Below are 14,986 nucleotides of genomic sequence, written 5' to 3'. Positions count from 1 at the left end.
ATATGATTCCTGATGTTGGAAAGCGTGCGTTATGCTTATACATCAATCTCACAATTCAATATTTTTGTGTTCTAGTTGCATTTTTGTCGTGTTTGATTTTTCAATTTCTGGTTAGTGCGCGCATGCATGCATGGTAGATGAACTCGTGGCCAACTTCTGTTCCCAAATAGGTAGATAGAAATAGTTGCATGGGATATTTTAGGCTGACGAGGTTTAGGGCGATATTAATCAACGGCCATCTGTTATTGTGACAACTTTAGAGGGTCCAACCTTGACCAATTACTTAATTCCCCCTCCTATTATTTTCCATTATTTCCAGCTGCTCCACATGCGTGGGTCCTTGGTGGCTGCTCCTTCCTTGCGCACACAAAAAAAAAAAAAAAAAAAAAAAAACTCCATTTGGTAATTGGTGTGGATGCAGTATCGAACTTTTTTACTAAAGAAAGTGGGGAAAATTATACAAAAGTGAATAACTTCTCAAACTATACGATAAGCAGAGTTCTCAAAATAATAGTGACAACAACGTTGTAACCTCTAAGTTTTTTTTTTTATTAATATATAACGAATTTGAAGGAAAGAAAAGAAAAGAATCCAACTTTTCTATTGTATCAAAACTAGAATAGCTCCCTTTTTTATTATTTAAAGTTCTTTTTTCTCTTTCTTTTGTAATAAGAAGAGCGTGAAGGTCGATCAAACTCTTACTAGCATTAGTAGAAAAAATAGCTTGTGCGACGAACATTATTTCGCCACGCAACACATACTTGTGCAACAAAACACTTTGTCGCGCAAAATAGAAAAGAGAGAAGGAAAAAAAAAAAAATTGCGCGATGAATAATCACTGGCGTCGAGTAAAGTGAGCAAGAAAACGCGGGGTAATTTTGTTTGGTGCAAAAAACTTGCGTGATGAAAAGGGGAATTTGCGCGACCATTAATTCGTCGTGCAAGTTCTTGTCAGTTTTGACCATTTACTGCAAGTGAATCCGAGGAATTAATATCGCATTTAATAAAGGTGTTTGCGCGACAAAGGCTTCGCTGCGCAAAGGTCCTAACCTTCCTATAAATATTCGTTTCTGCTGTCCTAATTCTTCACAATTCTATTATCCTTATTCTTCAAAATTTTGTTCGTGCTAGGATGGTGGATAAGAACAAGGGTGAGAGTGTACGCGATGCCAACCCACATGATTTAAGGGATCATTTTGAGTTTGTGCATGCGATCGTTGTAGCCATGGGGAATAATTGTCCCACTGCTGAGTGGCGTTCTTGGGAAGATGTGCCCGGAAATGTGAATAAGGCTGTGATGGATGAAGTATTAGTAAGTATATTATTCTTGATGGATTAATAATTAAGTTTGTGAAATTTTTAGTTATATGTTAAAATTAATTATTTGCATATATGTGTAACAGTGTAAGTATACTCTTGATGATGATACGAACGAACAGTTGATGAAGTTGATGGATAATGCGTTGGAGGGAGGTTACAATCGATAGCGTTATGAAGTCTTGTGGAATGGACTAGGATCATCCAAATAGTAGTTTTAAATTTATGTTTTGTATGACAATATTTAAATTTAAGGTGTTTTTTATATGTTATGTATTCGGACTTAATTATGTTTCAATTATGTATTTGGACTTAATTAGGTTTCAATTCCTGTTAGTTTTTTTTATTGAAACCTAATGTAAGCACCCTATCCTCAGTTTATATGTGTTTAGAATCTTCAATGAATATCGTACTTAATACTTATGCTGAAAATAATTGTATGGATTAAGTAATTAATTATATATAGACTTAATATTTAAGGCATTAATTATTTATAGAATAATATTTCAGGTATTAATTATTTATAGAATAAATATTTAAAGTATTAATTATTTTTAGAATAAATATTTAAGGTATTAAATATATTGAGCGACGATAACTTCGTTGCTTAAAGAATCTTTGCGCGACGAATACATGTGTTTGTTGCACAAAGCATGGTCAGCATGCTTTCAAACCTTCCAATTAATTGCGCATTGATGACGCATTTTGCGTGACGAACTTGAAATTTGCATGACGAATATTTTCGTCGTGCAAAGGTGTCCTAGTGCTATATAAACATAGTTTCAGAGCCCTAGTTTTCAAAAAAAAAAAAAAAAAAAAAAAAATTGTTTAAAAAAGAATGGTTGATTCTGGAGAAGGTTCTGGCAAAAAAAAACTTGTAGTGCGAATAGAGAGGTATCGACTGAAGCAAGTGTCGTACTTCGACTGAGGCGTACACCAAATATAAGTATGACATTGAGAATTTGGTGTGGAGGGATTGTTCTGCCGAGTTTGACTCTTGAAAAAAGGTCCATGAGGAGTTGAAGAAGTCCATGCTGGAAGAGTTATCAGTAAGTTTGTGGTGAATAACGAACAATTATTTTTGTTAAAACGTAATATTTTTAAATTATTAATTTGTTGTTACTGGCATTAATGTAGGTTCGTTGTGATGTTGATGAAACCGATGAGAAGCAACAGATTTATGTGAATGGGCTTTTCAAGCAGAGTTTTCGACAGTGGAAGTTTAATGTGTTGCGGGCGGAGGATTGAAGTTGATGGGTTGTTTTTTTTTTTTTTTTAATTTAAAAAAAAAAAGATTTTGTGGACTTTATATTTAATTTAATGAATAAATATATGTTATGTGGATGAGTATTAATATTTACATTAATTATAATTTCTATTTGGGATGGTAAATTAGTTTTGTTAATTAATTTAATGTTTAATTAGTTTGAGATAAAAATTTACAATACATACAAATAAATAACAAAAATAGAAAAAAATTAAAAAAATATGCATTGCGCGACGATACATTCATGTGTTGAAAGAATAAATTGTAAAGTAAAGGACATAAAATAAAAAAATGGTAAACTTGCACGACGAATGCTTCTTTTTTTGTCGTGCAAATGCCATTTGCGCGACAAATACCATATTCGCATTTGCACGACAAATACCATATTCGTCACTCAATGGGTGTTTGCGCGATGAAGACGTTTTTCGTTGCACAAAATCGTTCGTCCAAAAGTGAACTTTTTAATCTAGATTCAGCAAAGTGCAGAGGCAAACTACAAAAAGAATTGCATATTATGCCTCTGCACTTATCCCTTCGATTTTGCTCAATCCGTCATCCGTCATTTCCATTTTCTCTCAATTTCATCATCTAATACTCCCTCCATCTTCTTCTCTAGGTTGATCGAGCTATCTTGGTGTGTTTGGTAAGCGTTTTTTGTCGTTACGGTAAAAGTATTAATGTAAATTCATACTAACGCCATTAATTTCGTTGTCTATTGGGATATTGTGTGTGATTAGTGATTGGTGGAGAACGATTGAGAAGGTATTTTCTTCGTTTTATTTTTTAAACATATAAAACTAATTAAATTATGTTGAACTTAGTTTGTTATGTTTATATTGTGTTGTGAAATTATATTTATATTATGTTGTTAAATTTATACTTGCCGTTCAAATATGTATTGTGATGTACGAAGTTAATTGAAATTAAATTTGTACTTGCTTTTTATTTTTAGTAAAACTTAATTTCCCGTTTGAGGATTAGTTGGATTTCGCGCATGAATGCGAAAGTATGACTGCGGTCCAATTAATTCTTGAATTGTCCCCTTATTTGGATAGTTTGTGAATGCACAGTTATGACACATAGTTTATGGTTGAAGGATTAGGTTTCGATTGTGGAGATTTCGATGTCATCTCTATACATTCTTCGGGTTGTACACCTGAAGAATTGTATCGAGATGCTGCCAAAATTCATCCACGTCAAAATCTAATCTAATGTAGCCGTAAATTACGTGACATGACTATGCATTCCCCAATGAGATAGGGCCCTTACCGGAGGCATAAGGTGACATTATCATTTTGTATGAAGTTATTGTGATTGTTGTATTGTTATTGTGGTTCTAGGAATTATGGACAGGATGTGGATACAGAACCCGAACAGATGCGCGGACGAATACTAAGATGGAATCGAGGATTTTATTGACTTTGCACGTACACACAACCCAGGTGCAACTAGAATCCGGTGTCCTTATAGGAGGTGTAACAACATGTTAAGGGAGACAATTGAAAATGTTCGATTTCATTTAGTAAGGAATGGAATGATTGAGACATAGAATACTTGGAACCATCATGGGGAAGATTAGACAATGTTTCGTCTTCAAACGCCACAAGAGTGGATAATGTTGAACCTATTATGGATCCTAATGAACAAGTCATGGATATTATAAATGATGCTTTTCCATTTGCATCAACAAACACCAATCAGGAAGGGGAAGATGACGTGCCTACACCAATGGACAGTGCAGAGTTCGAACAATATGAAAAACTATTAAAAAATGCCAATCAAGAGTTATACCCAGGGTGCGAGAGCTTTTCCATTCTCACTGCCATTGTGGAACTAATGCATGGAAAAATAAAGTATCGTATGTCGAACTAGAGTTTCAATTACTTTTTGGGGGTTTTCAAGATAATGCTTATGAAGGACTATTGTTTGCCGAAAGACCATCGACACGCGCAAAAGGTGTTGAATGGTCTTGGATTGGGTTATGAAAAAATTCACGCTTGCAAAAAAAATTGTATTTTATTCTACAAAGAGAATAAAGCATTCGATAAATGCCCTGTATGCAATGAGTCGAGGTTCAAAATGACATCTCATAATAGAATGACTAAGATCCCACAAAAAGTTATGCGTTATCTGCCCCTAAAACCTAGGTTGCAGCGATTGTATATGTCGACACATACTGCCAAAACATGATATGGCATAAGGAAAAACGGGTAGATGACGATGTGATGCGGCATCCTGCAGATGGGAAGGCATGGAAAGAGTTTGATTGAATGTTCCCTGAGTTTACTACTGATTCTCGTAACATTAGATTGGGACTTGCCATTAACGAACTTAATCCATTTGGGGTTTTAAACCAACACCACAGTACTTGGCCGATTTTCGTATTTTCGTATAATTTGCCGTCACGGAAATCTATGAATAAAGAATACATAATGATGACTCTATTGATAACTAAGGATCCTGGTAGGTCAATCGATGTATACTTACTGCCGTTGCTGGATGAGCTAAAAGATTTATGGACACAAGGTGTGCGCATATACGATAAATGTACTGGCATGATGTTCACTTCGCGGGCTGCAGTGATGTGGACTATGAACAGTATCCCCGCATAAGCAATGGTTTCCGGGTGGAGCACTAGGGGTTATATGGCATGCCTTGTATGCAAGGAAGTTGGCATGCTGGAAAAGTTTGTTACCTTGGTCATCGAAGATGGTTGCCTTGGGACCATGAATGGCGAGAGAAGGATAAAGAGTTTGACGGGGAGAAAGAGCATAGCCTTAAACCCAGAGAATGGTCCAGTGCTCAGATTTTGGAACAGCTTAACCATTTGGATTTTGCTCCTTTTGGGACCAATTTCAGTAGGACAAGACCTTCTACACATATTAACTGGATGCACAAGTCTATGTTTTTTGAGCTCCTGTATTGGTCCAAACTAAAATTGAGACACAACCTTGATGTTATGCATGTTGAGAAAAATGTATTTGACATATTGGCTGACATAATTCTAGATATTAAGGGCAAGACAAAGGACACGATCAAAGCTCATCTTGATTTAGAATGCATGGGAATACGACGGGGTTTATGGATGAATAGGGACAATGATAAAACCAGGAAGGATCTTGCATGTTTTTCAGTGAAACCGAATGACAAGAAAGAACTTTTAAAGTTTTTATCATCTATAAAGTTTCCCGATGGGTATGCTTCAAATATTGCGCGTTGCATGAACATTGAGGGGGGGTAAATTAGTTGGCCTAAAGGGGTATTGACTGCCATGTGGTTCTACAACGCCTACTTCCTATGGGTATTCAACATCTCTTGCCAGCCGATGTAGTGAAACCAATCATGTTGTTGTCTAGTTTTTTTTTCGCAATTGACGTCAAGAACGTTGCGAAAAACGGACATTAATCAGTTACGCCATGACATTGTGCAAGTTTATGCAAGTTTGAGATTATATTTTCTCCAACTTTCTTCACAAGTTTGATACACGTGATGGTTCATTTACGAGAGGAGGCATTGCTTGCTGGACCACTCAACTTTCTAGGGATGTATCCAATATAAAGGTATATATTCCTCGTCTTTTTTATTAATCAATATTAAATATATTACGATTAGTAATGTGTCTATCATATCGTTTTCTTTTGGCAGGCTTCTCGGAGACTTGAAGAAAAGTATATGAAACAAAGTGAAGCCCGAATGATCCATTATACAAGCTTGGGTGACATATGAGGCACTTACATTTTGTGGAATGTATTTAAAAGATGTTGAGACAACTTTCAATCGTCCTTCTCACAATAATGATGGGGGTGTGAGAAAGGAGAAACTTTCAGTTTTTGCCCAAATTGCTCAACCATTCGGAGATTCGACTTGTGGCAAGTCGTTTTTCAAGAAGGACATGGAGGTAACACGTTAGTTCGTACTAAACAATTGTGACAAGACACTATTATACCTAGATGAGCATGAAAATATGATGAAGCAGGCAAATCCTTCACATTTGTATGCCAAGAAACACCGTGAATTGTTTCCGTAGTGGTTTGTCGAATATGTAAGTTTGAAGTATTTTGTATTAGACATATATATTGTACCAATTAAGTTGCTCGAACTAACAAATTTAAATGTTTGCCTAATATTAGGTGAATCAACTGAAAGCTTCAAATTCCCCCGCGTACAGTGAAGAGTTATATAACTTGGCATTCGAACCAATTCATGTTGAATTGTACTCGGGTTGCCATGTCAATGACGTCAACTTCTTAGCGGGTGCACAAGATGACAAATTGTGTACGCCAAACAGCAGTGTTCATGTCCCCGGGGGAGGCGAACGTACATGCATTGAAATCTATGGTAAACTGACAAGTCGTGCAATTGCTTTACAAAGACCGGTGCCAAGTGATCCTATTTAAGTGTCGATGGTTTGATACAAACCCAAATAGGCATGGAAGTGTGAAAATAGATTATGGATTACTATCAGTGAACACTACCAAAACTTGGTACAATGACGACCCTTACATCTTAGCAACCATGGCAAAACAAATTTTGTATATAGATGACCCTAAAGCCAGGAGGGAAAGTTGTTCAGACGATGGATCATAGGAACGTGTATGCTATACCAGAATAAGATCATACTGATGACGACATCGACAATGTTGCTGACCAACGTCTTGAATCTTTGATGGAAAGTGGTGCGGAAACACTCCGAGATATTAATCTCATCCATGAACCATTTCAGATAGAAGGAGTATCTTCAATCGAAATACCGATTCAGTCAATTGATCTCAGTAATATTCCACGATGCGATGGTCCAGTGCGCACAAACAACGATGGTGACATACCTAAACGATGATGGTGACATACCTATCGATGATGAGGAATGGGACACTGAAAATGATGATAGCGATGAAAGTGAAAGTTATTATAGTTCGGATCAAGAGTATGGAAATTTATTTGTAACTTTTTTTGTAAAATACATGAAATGGTTAATGCATTATATAGAGTGATGTAAAAAATGGTATGAATGATTCCCATTTTATATGTGAATTACATTGTAATAAATTTGGTATGTTTGTATTTTAAAATAAATTGTAAACAAAATAAAAAAAAAAATTAAAAACCATTTTAAAACATAATTGCGTGACGCATAACAATTTTTGGTCGCACAAGCTAGGCTTGGCAATTCCTGACACGACCCGATAAACCAACACGACAAGCAAAATATTAATTTTATAACCCTAAAAGAAATTACTATAATAATTATATATATTACTTTAACAATTTTATATCCCTAACAACTATAAAAATTATATATATATATATATATTAAATTTAATTTAAAAAATTGGTGACAATTGGATCGGCTTAAATATACATATCATTCAACTTCTTAAGTGTTATACGTACAAAATAAATAAATTTAAATCTACTAAACTAATTTCAACGATTCAACTATTGAACTTGTAAGTATATGGTTCGAGATCGCATACGCCAAAAATCGTAAAAAACAAACATTGAGAGATCAAGTAACGGTACAAAACTTTTCGACGGTTAGAAATGAAAAATCACGATTTAACATTTATTTTAACTCCGATTTTGATGATTTTTTATAGCTACACTCCTTGACCCTATATGAATACAATGAATGAATTCTATCTTCAATTTAAACTATTTACGCTAGTGGATACCACAAAATCTTATGTTATACTTAATGAAAGTATAAAAAAACTCTAAGTGTTAGTGAATCTATCTTTTTGATGGGATACAAATTGTTTGAAACTAATTTCCATGATCCAACCATCAAACTTGTTTGTATATGGTTCAAGATCACATTCGCCAAAAATCGCAAAAAACAAACATTCAGAGATCAAGTAACAGGACAAAACTTTTCGACGATTATAAACAAAAAATCATGATTTAACGGTTATTTTAAATTTAAGTGAGAATATTGTGCAACGAATACATATATTTCATCGCACAAAGTCTATTTGCGCGACGAAATATATGTATTCGTCAAGCAAGTGTCTGAAATTTCAATTAAGGAGCTTTTTTTTTGTGGAAATTTTAAAAAGCTTGCACGACGATTGTTTAGCCTTGCGAGACAAAGACTCTGTCGCGCAAGATTCTATATTTTAACCCTGTCTCTTCTTCTTCTCCTCACTTCCCTCTTCTTCCTTTTCCCTGTGTGATACCCTCTCTCTTATTCCTCTGTATCTCCATCTTTCTCTCCAGCCGTCGTGACTTCTTCTCCAAGAGGTAATTTCCTCTTTAGTTTTTATTTTCAATTTTCTTTTTTTACAAATTGGGGGTTAGAAGGTATTTTTGGTTTTTTTTTCTTTTTCAAATTGGGGGTTAAAATTAGGGCAGTCAGGTTAGATTTAGGGTTCGTAAATTGGGGGTTACATTTAGGTTCGTAAATTAGAGTTTCTAGGGTTCTTAATTGGGGTTAGATTTAGGTCTTAAATTAGGGGAACGATTTTGGGCAGTGAAGTTAGATTAGGTTTTCTTAAATTGAGGGTTAGATTCCCTAAATTAGGGGTTCTTAAATTGGTGGCGATTGTCATACTGCAATCAAGTTTATGTCCAAGTGCTCAAGAAGGGTTATCATAGTGAGGGATAACAATAGGTTTCATAGGTTTGAGGATGGAAAGTGCACATGCGGAGATTAGTTCTATAAACTTCCATGTGCTTCCCTTTGTTTTTGTTTTCTCTGTGATTGCATGTTGCTCTCTTCATAAAATATGCAGACATGAACACATCTAGAACATGGGTTGAGCGAGTTGGCATTTTTCATATTTCAAAAAAAAAAATTCTGGAGAAAGGTTTCAGCAATTTGGGATTTTTTTTTTCATCCAAATTTGTGTTTCCTGGAGAATGATATTGTGTTGTAAGTTCTTATATTCTAGATGGGTATTTAATTGCTCTCTTGAAGAAATTTGTTTATCTTTTTTGGATACCGGGTGAGGTTTTTTGTCAACGAATACTTTCATTGCTAATAATGTCATTCTTTAACGAAAATACTTTCATATGATAAGATTGTCATTCTTGATTTTTTTTTTCAATTTTCAGGAGAAAAATCCATTACCTTTTGGACGTACACTTTGGTCACCTGCATTACTTTATGGTAATTTTAATTACTATTTCCATAATTTTGTTACCTTTCATTGCTTTCTAGTATTTTTGTTTAACTTCAAGTTCAATTGGTCTGCTCGAAAGTAGTCCCATGGATTTTGATAGTGTTGTGGTTGACTTGCTTTTTTAAGGTTCATTTGATGAGAGCTTGCATATCAGAATTAGATGTTTTGGTTACTCTCTTTTCATTGGTTTTCTGATTGTATTCATTAACGGATACTGTGCCTTGATTTTTGAAAATATAAGGTTATCATTTCTACTTCTAGGCAGATGCAAAGAAGGTTATCAGTTATCCTCTGCTTCCCTTTGTTTTACTTGTGTTATAGCACCTATTATGTGTATTGGCGTGATATTGGAGTTTGTAACTCCTAAGATGTCTAATGCTTTCTTTTTCTGGCTATGATGCTTGTATCCCTGGTTATTGTTGAATATATGCCATACTTTTTTGTTTCCATCCATTAACTTGGGTGGATGTTCTTGGTTTCTACCTACCCTCAAGGAGCCAAATTGCTAGCTTATGGCTTATTTGTCACTTGAATTCCCTGACACACACATAGCATGTACATACAGATTTTGCCTCAAACTACTCCTTTACGCTAGTTTCTTCTTATAAGTTATAATTGCTAGGTCTATATCCTATCTAAATTGATTAGTTTGTGTGTATAGTATATCAGTTTTAAGTTTTGTTTCTGCCAAACTTGAATTGGGTTTAGAATTTGGGTTTTTAAATTTCATTTTAAATTTAAGTTGAAATTATTAGCATGTGTAAGGTAAGTTAAATCTTTGTGTATGAAACAAATTGATTTCCAATTTTGTAGATGTCACACCTCATTATAACCCGGAGGGCGATAACTTTTACACCTAGTCTGACGGCTACACCTAGTCCGATGACTACACCTACTATTGCCGCCACTGCTCCGATAGAAATGGACCATAGGCCGGTCAATCCTGTTGACCCAGTTGGTCCTCCAGTCCCACAAGCTCAGGCATCGTCAACTTCTTCGGTGGCGTTGCTTGTTAACGCCCGACGTACTCACCAGCGCCCTTGCATTACGAACTAGATGTCGCAATTGGGATCCACAACCGATGCCTCAGGTACACAGCCAGGTATACAATCATAATTCACTCCTTCATTCCCATGTTAACTGAATTTTGTTATTTTAGGTTCAATTTGTTATGTCATGTCATGTAAGGATTAAAAAAAAATCATTGTTTTCTCTTTTTTTGTTCGCAATTTCTTCTCTTTCAGAAATGGGTTTTGTCATGAAATTGAAATTGTGTGTATTCCATAATTCATATCTGTTAATTTTTATGTTTTGCAATTATTTTTGTTAATTTATATGTCATTTCTTAGTTACTGAAATGGGTTTCTCAAGGAATGGAAACGGTAGTGTTGTGGAAGAGATTTGATGCTGAGGAAATGGTGAAAATGTTTAACTAGGAAATGAAAACCTTGGTAATTATTATGAAGCAAAGTATTTAGAGTTGTAGAAGTTTCGGTTTTGATTGTCAGAGTCTTACAAATGTCAATGTGGATGAGGTTATATGGAATTGTTTACGCAGCTTAGAATTCTTTGCCAAGCTTGTTGCCATCGATGTCAAAAGCCTGTGTATACAAGCTCGAAAATTAGCCGTCTTGGATGGCAATTGTCGCCATTTTTAGAAGTTTGTTGTGGTATTTGAAAACGCTCGAATTGGAAATATGTTCTAATTAGGAGAAAAGAAATAATGGCCTCGAATAGAGAAGTAGCTATGACGCTCAATAAGTAACTTTCAGGAGATATAGACAAAGAAAATATATGTGAATGTTAACTGATCAATTTTGTTATTTTAGGTTCAATTTGTTACGTTATGTCATGTAAGGATTAAAAAGTTGTCATCGTTCCAAACCTTTTATTAAACTGTTGTGATCATTGTGTTGGATGCGTATATTGTTTATGTTATTTTCAGGGTTTCGGGAAATGTTTTAATTAGGTTATGCCGAAATTTTAGGAGGATTTATTATTAGTTTTGGGTTAATGATTTTTTTCCATCTCTTTGCAGCAAAGAAAAACACCCGAGGACCTTGTCGGCAATTAAAGACGGCGAAGGTCACCCGGGTGACCAACGATCATATCCCAATCAGATATGATGAGCAACATCGGGCAGCACCAATGGCAGAGCAGCATAGTGCATTGGCCCACGACATTGGGCATGTTGTGTGGACCTTTTGCCCTATGCGGCAGAAGTCTTGGAAGGCAATGTCGGAGGAGACGAAGAACATGATGCGCAACCAATTGTCCGTAAGTAGCGTTGCCTTTTGAATGCTTTTCATGTAAAATTTATATAATTATATTTATTACTATTTTTTATTATTAATACTTTCAAAATATTTGTTACATTGCAGACAAACTACAATTTGGAGGACATGGACGATGACATGTTCGTGTACCTCAATCGGCTCTTCTTTAAACGCTACAAGCAGTGGAAAAGTGACATGCACCAATGTTTCTAGCAATTTGATGATCCGCATGTCGCTCTCAAGGAGGGTTGACTAAAGGAGTTGGAGGACCGACAAGATAGTTAGGTTTCGCTTTGCGGTCATTTTCAGGGGTCGGGCTATGTGGTACGTTTTTAATTACGACTTCTTTCATTTCACTTTTTAGAATTTTTACTCATGTTTATTATTATTTTTTAAAATTTTCTTTAATTATTACAACTAATACGTTTAATTTTTTTTTATAACAGAAGAAAGCGAAGGCGAACAAGATCAATTGGGAGAAGAAGATTCTTCTCCACCATTTGGGTTTGAAGCCTTTCTACTATAGGATGGAGGCGCGACGGAAGGTATATATTACATCTTTCATTCCAATTTTAAAATGTCGCTAATATTTTTTTTTTCTTACTAACATTTTCCTCATCTTTTTCGATTTCAGAAGGGTTCAAAATTTCCGGAGTTCGACATCTTTGCTGAGGTTTATGTTCGGCCTGGGGATGAGTTGACCGAGTCTCTTCATGTAAGTAATTTCTTATGCATTCAACATTTATATCAATTATTTCAAATTGTTTTCTATTAATAATCTATGTTTTTTTTCACAGGCGACTTTGGTGGAGAAGAGTCAGTCGGTGCTTCAAGAGTCTGCCTCATAACTTCCCTCAGACACGCCAATTGAGTTTGTGGATCTCCCTGAGGATGCAAGGTTTCACATCGTGACAGAGACGTTGGACCAGACTTTTGATCGGAGGGTAGGGACTTATTGTAAGGGATGGGAAATGCCAGGCAACAGGAGGTTAGAGCCTCGTCATCCTCGCATTGAAAGGGCCAAGTTACGGCTTTGACGTAAGAAGTCGCTGGCCTAAGGAGTGAGCTGGCATCGTACAAGTTTCAAATGTCGATGCTTGTACAAGCTATTAGTTCCTCCGGAATACATCTCCTCGTTTTTTTTGCACCATCGCCCTTACAGCCCTTCCACACTGAGCAAGCACAATAATCAGGCCCATCGACCTTTAACCCTATCCCCAACCAATAGCAAGATCCTTCGAACGACATTCCTATAGATTTTTCCACTTTTTTTTCATAGTTTTGTTCCTGCTTTCTTTTAAAACTTTATATTTGTATGTACATTTTTATTTATATTATAAATAAAAAATATTTTTTTATTCATTAATTTTTTTTTTTTTTTTGTCATTAGTATGAAATTTTTTTTTTTTAATTTTAATTTTCCCTTTATTCTATTTATTTATTTTAATAAAAATTACAATTGCGCGACGCCGGCCAGTCATCGAGACAAACTAGTCACACTTGCACCCTTTTATATCGTGCGACGAAAACCTTTGACCATATAACTTTAAGTGCGACGAGTAGTAAAGCGTCGTGCCATTTTTTTTTGTGCAACGAGTTTGAAATTGTTCGTCCCACAATGTCTTTTTTCATCACCTTTGCGCAACAAAATACGCGCGACGATTTTCTGGTCGCCATAGTTTTTATGCGACCTAATAATGATTTGCGTGACAAAATCTTCCTCGTCACGCAAACTGTTTAATTTAGTAGTGTAAGAATGTGAGGATGCTATTTCACTAATAGCTAGTTCTCACTCGCTTATGTGCTAAGTAACCTTCATCTCACGGTTCTCACACGGTCACACTCACACCACCAATACCAATAATTGAACTAATTCATGAATGCTTTTATGGTATATTTGTTGCACAAGACTATCTTGGACTGGACTAGCTTAGGGACTAAGTTCGACTTGGACTAACCAGGATAAGAATAATGAAGTGTTTAATGCAATGTCATACTAAGGCTAGACTAAAATACTTTTAGGACCCACATTATTTTTTTATCATTTTAATTCACTTTTATATAATTAAAAAAAAACAAATATTTTATTATAAAAATATTATTTTGTAGTTGTTTTAGATTTTAAAAACCTAATTAATTTTTCACCCAACTTGTCTTCTACCATTACATTTTATAAGAAAACCAACATCTTCTATCTCTCACAACTTTGACTGCAGACGACCACACCCTCTTTGGCCCATTCACTTCCTCTCATAACTTCACTTCCTTTCTTTCCTTCTTAATGCAGAGGTTGTAGGCAGTACAAGTATATATAAGAGGGCAACATATCCAATTGAAGCCAAAAGGGGTTGGGATAACGTTGCACGATGGTTGGGGGTGAGGTACATGTGTGATTGGCTTCATGGTAGGAGATGGGGAAAGGTTGTGATTGGGAGTTTGGACTAGGTTTTGTGTTTGATTTGTCCTCCACATCAATCCCCATCGTTGATTTCAAGCTCATCCTACTTGCCGCTGACAAAATCTCCCACGAACAAATCATGCAATCTACAACACCCATGGCGGGATTTGGCTTCTAAAGGCACTAAAACGACTGTTATGCGTTTTAGTTTCAGATGCACAACAATTTTTTTTTTTTTTTTTTTTTTTTTTGTATCTAATTTTGGGGGTTGGACCTTGTTTTGAAAATGGAACAACTGCAGATTTTTTGCTGTTGCATTACAAATTTTGTGGGATTTGGTTTTGAAAATTGTTGGAACCAAATTCGTGCACATCCGTGAGCGGAGGTTGAGCACAAATCCATGTAAACCTAAGCAACCTACAAAACAGTAAAATAACCATGAGAAAGCCTTAGACTGGGGGGTGTGCAGGCCAAAGGCTCTCCGATGGTCAAGTTAGTAAATGATTTTAGACTCAAGCAGTGAGCAAGATAATTAAAGTGTATAGATTGTGTTACCGTAGATGAACCATAGGTCGATGTATTTATACTATAAGAGAGAGACCTTTTC

Source organism: Pyrus communis, chromosome 5 (genome assembly GCF_963583255.1).
Source record: "Pyrus communis chromosome 5, drPyrComm1.1, whole genome shotgun sequence".
In the NCBI taxonomy this organism is placed as follows: Eukaryota; Viridiplantae; Streptophyta; class Magnoliopsida; order Rosales; family Rosaceae; genus Pyrus; species Pyrus communis.
The sequence above is the reverse complement of the archived record's forward strand: the minus strand, read 5'-3'. Positions refer to the sequence as shown.